Source organism: Palaemon carinicauda, chromosome 22 (assembly GCF_036898095.1).
Source record: "Palaemon carinicauda isolate YSFRI2023 chromosome 22, ASM3689809v2, whole genome shotgun sequence".
Classification (NCBI taxonomy): domain Eukaryota; kingdom Metazoa; phylum Arthropoda; class Malacostraca; order Decapoda; family Palaemonidae; genus Palaemon; species Palaemon carinicauda.
The window spans coordinates 10,934,918-10,946,306 of record NC_090746.1 but is presented as its reverse complement, the minus strand read 5'-3'; positions in this window follow the sequence as shown (position 1 = coordinate 10,946,306).

Below are 11,389 nucleotides of genomic sequence, written 5' to 3'. Positions count from 1 at the left end.
TATGTTGCGTTTATGGATCTGGAGAAAGTGTACGATAGAGTTGATAGGGAAGCAATGTGGAATGTGATGAGGTTATATGGAGTTGGTGGAAGGTTGTTACAAGCAGTGAAAAGTTTCTACAAAGGTAGTAAAGCATGTGTTAGGATAGGAAATAAAGTGAGCGATTGGTTTCCGGTGAGAGTGGGACTGAGACAGGGATGTGTGATGTCACCGTGGTTGTTTAATTTGTATGTTGATGGAGTGGTGAGAAAGGTGAATGCTCGAGTGCTTGGGCGAGGATTGAAACTGGTAGACGAGAATGACCATGAATGGGAGGTAAATCAGTTGTTTGCGGATGATACTGTACTGGTTGCAGACGCGGAATAGAAGCTTGGCCGATTAGTGACAGAATTTGGAAGGGTGTGTGAGAGAAGGAAGTTGAGAGTTGATGTGGGTAAGAGTAAGGTTATGAGATGCACGAGAAGGGAAGGTGGTGCGAGGTTAAATGTCATGTTGAATGGAGAGTTACCTGAGGAGGTGGATCAATTTAAGTACTTGGGATCTGTTGTTGCAGCAAATGGTGGAGTGGAAGTAGATGTACGTCAGGGAGTGAATGAAGGATGCAAAATGTAAAGAGAGTTCTGTATGAGAAAGTGATCGCACCAACTGTGATGTATGGATCGGAATTGTGGGGAATGAAAGTGACGGAGAGTCAGAAAATGAATGTGTTTGAGATGAAGTGTCTAAGGAGTATAGCTGGTGTATCTCGAGTAGATAGGGTTAGGAACGAAGTAGTGAGGGTGAGAACGGGTGTAAGAAATGAGTTAGCAGCTAGAGTGAATATGAATGTGTTGAGGTGGTTTGGCCATGTTGAGAGAATGGAAAATGGGTGTCTGCTAAAGAAGGTGATGAATGCAAGAGTTGATGGGAGAAGTACAAGAGGAAGGCCAAGGTTTGAGTGGATGGATGGAGTGAAGAAAGCTCTAGGTGATAGAAGGATAGATGTGAGAGAGGCAAGAGAGCGTCCTAGAAATAGGAATGAATGGCGAGCGATTGTGACGCAGTTCCGGTTGGCCCTGCTGCTTCCTCCGGTGCCTTGGATGACCGCGGAGGTAGCAGCAGTAGGGGAGTCAGCATTATGAAGCTTCATCGGTGGTGGATAATGTGGGAGGGTGGGCTGTGCCACCATAGCAGTATCAGCCGAACTCGGTTGAGTCCCTCGTCAGGCTGGGAGGAACGTAGAGAGGAGACATCCCCTTTTTTGTTTCATTTGTTTGATATCGGTTACCCCCCAAAATTTGGGGAGGCGCCTTGGTATATGTATGTATGTATGTACAAAATTCAACATGCTTTTTCACAAATTCATGCATCATTTCTTGCATTGCAACTAGCAATGTGGCATAATGAGCTACAGTATATAGTTGATATTATTTTCATGAACTCCCCTGACATTCACATTGCTTTTCTTTGGTAGGCTCAGATTTATGGACATTTGCCCCTAAATTTTCGGTTTGGCACAACCCAATCCTCAGATTGTTTAATTTCTAGTTCTCTTAGATGTTTAAATATCTTCTGGATTTGTTAACAACTATTGCGCAGTTTGTTCATGTGGTAGCCGAAGTGGTAACGTGTCTGCGTCTGAGTCACGCTTAAACTCATTAGTTTCTTTGGTCGCTGCAACCTCGCCATCCTTGTGAGGTAAGGGTAGAGCAGTTTTGGGGAGCTAATAGGTCTATCTGTTGAGTCATTGGCAGCCATTGCCTGGCCCTCCTTGGTCCTAGCTTGAGTGGAGAGGGGGCTTCGGCACTGATCATATGTATATATGGTCAGTCTTTATGGCATTGTCCTGCTTGCTAGGGCAATGTCACAGTCCCATGCCTCTGCCATTCACAAGGGGCCTTTAAACCTTAAAAAAAATTGTTGGCGGGGCATAATATATTGTTCCCTTAGCGCCTAATGTTTCTGTTCAAATTTCAGTTAAAGTTGATGGGTTGCATCCTGTTATGGATGGCAGAGAGTTTCTTTTGCTTGCACTCTGCCACTAGCATTTAGGCTGTAAAAGACAGTTGTTCGGTGTTTTTTATCAAAGGCAGTGGAATGTCTTTTGATTCGTGTAAATCTAGGAAGATATTAATGACAAGAACAAGCTTAGTTAACGTTGTATATTACAGTATTTTGTTTCCTTTTTATGACAAGAAATTTTCTATTACAGCTTAATTCGGTACTCAAGCATTAGTGATTATAGGTATCCATTTCAGAGATTATAGCAGATTAATTTAAACTAAAAACCTTCATCTTCAGGTATTTTTTTTATTTAGATGTGGTTTTACAGTACAGGGTATTTTAAAGCTTCAAAATTTGAACCATTAGAAAAGCTTTTACCTAAAGATCTCAAGGCTGAGACTTTGTTTTGTCATTTGCTTATGCTAAATGCATAGGTGAACTGCAACCACTATCATTTAAGGCTGAGTTTTGGGAACAAAAGGTAATTCTATCTTTCTTTTTCGTTTTGAAAAAATACTTGAAGGCTAATGGTTTCCACAGTTTTTCTCACATGCCATCTTTAGAAATGAAAATGGGCATTACATTAAAAGATAAATGCCTCTGTTTGGTAAGAGCCGTTCAGTATTTTTTGGGCAAAACTAGGAATAGTAGAGTTAGTGTGCCCAATTTATTTTGCAGTAATAGGGTTCCTACTCATCTCCTGACCAAAAATACTATGTCATTCCTGATTTAAGGCTTGATCGCAGAAGCTCACTCAGAGTAAGATACAAATCTTATGCTTCTTTGTACAGAATACAGTCATAGGCCTATCATTGAAGTGATTTGAAGTACTGTACATCCATTTCATAAATGACAGTTAGTTTAGTACTGCAAGAAGCCCACAACAGCCATTCTAAATTAATAGAATCAATAACAATAAATGGGGTTCCAATTTGAGAGAAAAATAGATCCCTTTTCTTTTAACAACAGCTTCAATTGTTGGTAGTAAAAAGATTTTTATCCAGAAGAGGTGAGAAAGAATCTTATATATAATAATAATGAAAATAATTCTAATTATTATTATTAGCTAAGCTACATCCCTATAGTCCATTTCCTTTAGCGAGGCATATTTACACCAACTCTCAGCAGTGCCCTTTTAGCTCGGAAAAGTTTCCTGATCGCTGATTGGTTGGACAAGATAATTCTAACCAATCAGCGATCAGGAAACTTTTCCAAGCTTAAAGGGCACCGCTGCGAGTCGGTGCAAATCTGCCTCGCTAAAAGAAATGGACTATAGCTGGAAAAGCAGGATTCTATAAGCTTAAGGACTCCAAAGGGAGAAATAGCTTAGTGAAGAAAGAAAACGGAAATAAATAAACTACAAGAGAAGTAACGAACAATTAAAATATTTCAAGAACGGTAGCAACATTGAAATAGATAATTCGCAAATGAACTATAGAATTTCAAAAAAGAAACAAGAGGAAGAGAAATAAGATAGAATAGTGTGCACGAGTGTAAATGAGTTGGAGAATAAGTTAGGCAAGATCATTAAAACTCTTCATTGAAAGTAATTTGCTCTGTCTAAGAGCAAAAGAAGTCTCTACAGATGGACTAAAAAGTCTTTGAGGCATCCAATATTTCTCTCTCTCTCTCTCTCTCTCTCTCTCTCTCTCTCTCTCTCTCTCTCTCTCTCTCTCTCTCTCTCTCTCTCTCAGGGGTCATGGCTCTAGGCAAATGACTATTGGAGGAGGGTGAAGAAGACAGTTGGGAACTTGTAGTATGGTTTAGACAGTGCCACTTTCCCCAGATCCCATTCATGAAACATAGACCTGAGTTGGGATTTCATGTAGATCTGGCAGTACGTTTCTGCACTTTAACACCTACAGACCCGGAAAGGTAAACAACTTATGATTTATAGTATAGTGTGAGTGATGATGACCAATTAGTTGGGTTAAGTAGAACAGCACAGAATGTAAATAGTGGCTGTTTCAATTGAGTGAAAGAATTAAGTTCCCAATTGTTCCTTTAGCGGGATTTGCACCTAGTTATATGGTAAGAATAACTCAAGGACTTTACTTATAATAATGAATTACATATCGTGATTGTGATTGGCAACTTCAATGCTAAAGTTGGAAGAAATAATCAAGGGATAGATAATGTTGATGGATGTCGAGGGTCTTGGTGAAGTTGCAAATGAAAATGGAGCACATTTCATAAGTTTCTGTTCAGCAAACATTCTTGGCATTAGAGGTACTCTGTTCCAACATAAGAACATCCACAAGTATACATGGACTTCACCATGTGACAATTACAAAAATTAGATAGATCACATTGCCATTAATAATGAGAGAAGGAGGACTCGGAGAAATGTAAGAAGCTATAGAGGTGAAGATATTGGTAGTGATCACCAGGTCCTCATTGCCACACTGAAATTAAAACTGAAAGCAGCCAACAGAAAGATAGATAGAATACCTAGGTTTGACACAACTAAGCTTCTAGAGGAAGAGCACAGAGAAACATTTGCAATTGAATGTGGGAATCGATTTGCAGTCTTATAGACTTTAAGAGACGAAGGACAGACAAATAATGAAGAATAGTGTGATATTAAGAACATATATCAGTCAGTTGGTAGTGAAGTCTTGGGGCAAACAGTTACAAGGAGAAAGCCATGGATATCGAATGACACTTGGGATACTATAAAAAGGAGACAAAGACAGAAATTGATTGTTGAAAGGTTTCGAGGAAGTAATGATAATTACAAGGTAAAGCATGCTAAGTATTCCAGTATTGACAGCGAGGTCAAAAGAAAGGCCAGGAATGACTGGAGAGTATTTAGACAGTAACGCAGATGAGGCTGACAAAGCTATGAATTCAGGAAGTTGCTATGGTGTGAGAATTGCTCATAGAATTATTAATGAAATCTCGACTGGGGCAAAGAAGAGGAAGCATTTACCCATCAAAAAGAGAGATAGCTCTGTTATGGCAACAGAAGATGAAGAAAGACAATGTTGGGTGGAACACTTTAGTGAGGTTATGAATAGGACATATGAAGGGAATAATTTGATTGATAAACCTGAAGCTGATGAAGACCTCGATGTGCCCATGAATGAATTCAGAGTGTTTGAAGTCGAAGCTATCCTCATAAAATTAAAGAGATGGAAAGCCCTGGATACGATGGAATAACTGCCGAGATGATACTGGCCGAAAATGAAGTGACTCCCAGACTACTTATAATATTAGTTTGTAGAATGTGGCGTGAAGAGGCAAAAGCTGGTGAATGGGAGTCAGGATTGTTGGTGAAAATAGCAAAAAAGGGAGACCTGTTTGGTTGCAATAATTACAGACATAACACTTACGTCAGTTGTTATGAAAATATATAGTATGCTTATTTTTAAGAGACTGGAGAGAAAGATTGGTGAAAAGCTGAGAAATGAACAAGCAGGATTTAGAAAAGGTAGAATTTGCACTGACCAAATTTTCATTTTGAGAAATGTTGTACACCAATGCATAGAATATAGAAATCACCTTTTGATGGTATTTGTGGACTATGAAAAAGGCTTTGATAGTGTGCACCGGCCATTTTTTTGCAGAATCCTGCATTATTATGGAATTCCTCTCAAATATGTAAATTAGATTAAATCTGTTCATGAGCATAGCAAGTGCAAAGATAATGTTAATGGAGTCTTATCAAGTGAGTTTCCAGTGAACAGCGGAGTACTCCGAGGGAATGTGTTGTCACTTATGTTGTTTATCCTCCTCATGGACTTTGTAATGTGTAGAACAGTCAGAGATGGTTGAGAAGGATTGGACTGGATTGGTGATAGGAATTTAGCAGACCTAGAGTATGCTGATGATGCTGTTCTTCTTAGTAGAACACCAAAGGATTTGCAATGCTTGCTTACCAGAATGCATGAAATACCACACGAGGTGGGGCTGAAGATAAATAGAAGAAAGACAGAGATGATGATAAGGAGTATGCAATGGAAGATGAAGTATCATTTGAAGGAGAAAGGATTTATGAGGTAGAATCATTTAAGTATGTTGGATCTAAAACTAGACAGGATCAAGAAATGACAGTTAGCGTGGTTTTGTATCTTCATTGCAACTGGTTACTGATACACAGCGGAAGGAAATACAGATAGCCCGTGACGTGGACAATGGCGTCACTTATGTGGGCAGAGCAGCTTCTTAGGCACTGCAAGCAGCCTCATCTTACAAATATTCTTAATTTAATACAGCAAAACATATGCTCCATAGTGTTATCTGCTTCACTATACAACACACCAAGCCTATCATTATCATTCCTGTTTCTATAATTTCCTTTTTGGGCTCAAGCCATGGCGTCCTGATGGAAGGTTCCTTTTTGGTAGCTTCCTTGGGTATAATACTACTAAGATATTCCCAGAGAATTTAACCACAGGTTATCACAGAATTCTAACTTCTGGAGCGAGTATCTCAAAGGTTTCCCTTTAAGACATCGTAAATCAACAGGGGACGCATGTCTAAACGCGCCACATAGCTATCTTCACCCCGAACAGAGTTAATGCTTCGGTGTGTAAGGGTAGAGAATAGCTGGGAGCCGTTCCACAGCCAATCTCACTCGTGACTACTACTGATACTCGAGACGTAAACAAACGGGCGCCATTGCTCAAATGACGTCACGCCCGTCTTCATCCTTTGTTTAGTAGCTGCCCTACTTAGACGGATTTTCCCTGTGCTCCTTTTATCGATTTGCATCTACGTTATGTCGTTACCTTCAGCCTCACCATCTTCTGGAAAGTTGAGTACAAGGTTCCAGTATTGTTTAGTTAAGCTCTGGCCGTAAAGTAAATATTACTTTTCGAGATAATTGCTGTTTTGTGGCAGAGCTGTGCCTCTACCGGACCCGCCATTTTATGGCGTCGTTGTTGTTATGCATGCCTTATTTAGTTAGCCACAACAACGCTTCCGGCCTTATTTACTAATCGAATACATTAGTTTATTTAGTCTTCATAGCTAGGAACTTTTATATCGTGTTTCGACGCTTTTTATCGGTCATCGATTGACCTCATACCAGTCGGCTACTATAGCCCCCAGGCCAGAGCGCCTGTACATAAGTGTTCATGCATGATTTTATCAGTGATCCTAGACTAAGTTATGAAGATAGGGGCATTATTTTACAATACTTTCGACCGTGATGCAATGTTATTTCGCCTTCAGGGACCATATAGGGGATAGGTTAGTCAGTGTCTCTTTCTAACCTAACCTACTTGTAGGACCCCTATATGCTTCCTTCATCCCCTGCCTCGGCATTCCCTCTAATTAGCCTTGATTCCCTTTCTGAGTAAAGGGATCAAATGTCTAATGGAGTATTTATCGCCTCTCAGTCCTCCCTAAGGGAATGAACCCCCCTTAGGGTTGCGCCCGAGAGTGAGGTTAGGCTAGCCCTACCTCTATGGCTAGGATTAGTCTATGACTATCCTGCGATAGCGATATGTCTTCTACCTTCCCTAGTTCAGGACTTTTAGCCCTGCTCTAGGTTAGGTTAGGAAGGTTTCTCTGTTCCCTGCTGAAACTGTACTCATGCACCGTTTCAGCCGATCTGCCTTATCTTAGGTTAGGGAGTGTCCTCCCTTTCCCTAGTGGCCGCTCTGGTACAGAAACCCTTCCTTGGAAGACTTCTCTCTACTCCCCTCCCCACCTATCTCTTGTATAGCCTAGCCTATGCTTAGGTTAGTCTATACCCACCTGTCCCCTGTCCTACAACTCCTCCTTAGGGTGGAGTAGTAGGGCTACCCGAGCTTCCCTGTGCAGTCCGCTCTGGTACATATACCCTTCATAGTGTCCTATGGGGTTAGTTTCTAGAGATGTTCTGCATATGGGGGGCTCCCCCTCTTTGGGTGTCCCCTAGCCCTCCCTTGGGCTACCTAGCTCCCGGTCCTCTGTGGCCCCTGCTCCTGGATGATAGAGCCTGTCTCTATCATGGGTACACCCTCTCAGGGGGGGGATGTCTGGAGTCCATGACAGAACTTCCTACACCCCTCCCCCCCTGTCTCTCTCCCTATCCGGGTGCTGGTCTCTTGCCGCCTCCACCGTCGGCGATAACCGCCTCCTACCCTGGTGACTCTCCCTACCCTTGCCGACAGCCCCCTGTGTGCCGGGGGACTGCCGACTGCCGCCGGCTCCTACCGGCGGCTCTCCTCCCTCCTAGCTTGTCGTCCGCTCGCCGGTCGGCCGCCGGAGTGCCGGCATCTATTGCCGGCAACCCGGTTCCGCTATACATTGTCCCAGTCACCATCCGGCATCCTCCGACTGCCGGAGCCGCCGCTCCCCTGCCGGCGTGCCGCCGTTGTACCGGCGGCCGCCACCCTGGTATTCTCTTGACTTACATACTGTCTGTCTTGATGCCAGAAACTCTGTCGGAGCGACCTCCGGCATGCCGGCGGCTTGCCGGAAACCCCCGGAGGCGTCAAGAATACTTGCACCCCCTTCTTCTAGCTATCATATGATACTGATAGCCCTATACCGCAAACAGATGGACTGTTTCCACTATTAAGATCAATACCTTGGTACTGTTCTGTTATGGATCATGCTGTCTCTTTGCACTCTTCTATTTCCAGCATGCTGCGTGCATCTTTGCACGGCTGGTTGCCGGAAGCAGTTACCTTAAAAGGAGGCCTTCTAGCCCCTAGTTTGGGACCGAATGATCTCGGTCCCAATCTTACCCTTGGTTTTCCACGGAATTCCATTGCCCTATGGAACTCTAAGGAATACTATCCGGTGCCTTCGGTCTCGGATTACCCAAGGACAAAGCTTACGGTAACCAGCCGGGCGAGATGCATGGAGTATGTTCTCTTTACTATTTCAATCTCTATGCATCACACCCTTCTTTAAGTTAAAATTAATAATTAATATTAACTTAGTTTAAGAGCCATTCTTATGACTCCCCCATACTCATTTTCTCTTTCTTCCACAGGAGGAGCAGATGAAGTGTGACTTCGCCTTCTGCGCTGTGAAACGCCCGCAGTTTTACGGGCATACGGCTTGCAGGACTCACGCCCCTTGTGCCGACAAGAAAGGGGATCTGAAGTTTTGGAATCCACTGAACTGTACGGTATGCCAGGCTCACATGACTGACGCCTTCCATAACCCTCCCTCAGCGGAGGTCAGAGACATTTCTCGTGAAAAGCTACGCAAGTGGGTGCGTGGCTTCCAGAAAAATGCCACCGGCCCTTACCTGGCCACAGAAGAATTGAGGTCCCTCTTGTTCCCTAAGGCCTCCCCTGATTCAGTGGTACCCAAAGATGTGATTCCCATTGTCCAACTTACAGTGGAACCTGATGTTGTCATGGCTCAGTCCATGCATGAGTGTCGCTTGGATTCCGGAGATGACGAGCAGGTGTCGGATGTCTCGGAAGACACCGAGAAGACGCTAATGGCTCAAGGAGCCGAAGATGACGAAGACAAGGTGGAATACGCCGAGTCGGAGCAAGAGGTCGCTCCTCCGTCTATCCCCCCTCCTACTCCTACACCGACGGAAGTGTCTATTCCGTCTACCTCCTCGACCACGGATCCCTCTTCTTCCACTCAAGAGTTGATCCGACTGATTAGAGCCGTCATGGACGACAGGTTGAAGGAGAATCAGGAGTCTATCAGGTCCATGATAGGATCCAGAGAACCGAAGAGGATTTCGGTTAAGGATCTCCCCGCTTGCTCACATGCCAACCCGTGGAGGTATGCTGAGCATATGGTGATCGCGACCGGCAGGATCTTTGTCAGTGATAAGGTCGGCACGGTCCCCTTGGAAGACGTGGAGTTCTTCCCAAACTTTGAGGCCTACCCGGACTGCTACGTCCGTCTGCGCTCTGAACCTGCCTCGAAGGAAGAGACCGAACCGAAGGAAGAGATAGTGTTCGATCTCGCAAAGGCCCAGGCTATGCTAGCCAACACATTCAAGAGTAGGGGCTTTACCTGCTCTAAGCTTCCTGCCCTGAGCAAGAAGCACCCTACTTATGTCGCACCTGAAAGTGCGATTCTTCCATTCCTGGAAAAGGCCTTAGCTGCGTGCCTTAAAGCTGCGGAAGAAGGGAAAGCCTGCCCTGCACTGGAGGAGTGCAGACCCTTCTCCATAGTAACTCCCCCTGACGCTCGAAACTGGAAAGATGTCCAGCATACTTTCGTCGTGGGAAAGCTAGATCCTGACGTCGCCGGACGTCAGTTTAATGAAGACCTCCCTAAGCTCAACGATCACCTCCTTCGTCGGGAACAAGATACGAAGGAGAGGCTCGCAGCATCCTTATCTCATCAAGTCCAACTTGAAATCATGGCCTGTGACACCAGAGTACCAGACCACTACATGGTACTCTCCAAATCCCACCTGATGACCGTGATGAAGGACTTGTACCACTTCATAAAGGCTCGTAGAGCCTGTCGTGAATTCGTGTTTGCAGGTGCTACCGTGAAACACGAACCCCGGAGGCTGATTTCCTCCAACATCTGGGGTAAACACCTCTTTCCCTCCGACCTCGTGAAGGAAATCACCGACAGAGCCGCCACGGAGAATAGGAACCTTCTCCACAAGTGGGGCATGTCCAAGAAAAGGAAACCCTCTCAGGACGACGGACCTCAACCTAAGAGGAAATCCCAAAAGCAGAAACCCCAGCAACGTCAACAAAGACGTCAGTTTCCGGGACCCGCTACCTCCCAAGTGGTTGCCCAACCACAACAGACCTTTCAATTGGTCCCCCAACCGGTGTTGTCACAGTCACCGGTCTTCACCCCTGCTTTCGAGCAACAGTCAACTACCTTTCGTCCCAAAGGTAGAGGCTCATACAAGGGTGCAAGCAAAGACGCCTCTCGCCGTCCCTCCAGAGGCAGAGGAGGAAAGGGAGCTAGCGGCCGAGGCAGCAAGCCCTCGGGACACCAGAAGCAATGAAGTGCTTCCGGTGGGAGGAAGACTCCGCCAATTCCAGGATCGTTGGACCTTCGATCCCTGGGCACACAGCATCGTCAAGAAGGGTCTAGGCTGGAGTTGGACTCAACCACCCCCAACCTTCCAGCAATTCTTCCAACAATCAACCCCCCTTCTGGAAGAATATGTCCTAGATCTCTTGAACAAGAAGGTGATAAGGAAGGTAAAGTCCACCAGGTTCCAAGGGAGACTGTTTTGTGTCCCCAAGAAAGACTCCGACAAACTCAGAGTCATTCTGGACTTATCCCCCCTCAACAAGTTCATAGCGAACGACAAGTTCAAGATGCTGACTCTTCAACAGATAAGGACCCTTCTGCCTCGAGGTTCCTACACGGTCTCCATAGACCTGGCGGATGCCTACTGGCACGTTCCAATGAACCATCACGCTTCCTCCTACCTAGGATTTCGACTCCAAAGGAAAAGCTACGCCTTCAGGGCCATGCCCTTCGGCCTCAATGTGGCCCCTCGGATCTTCAC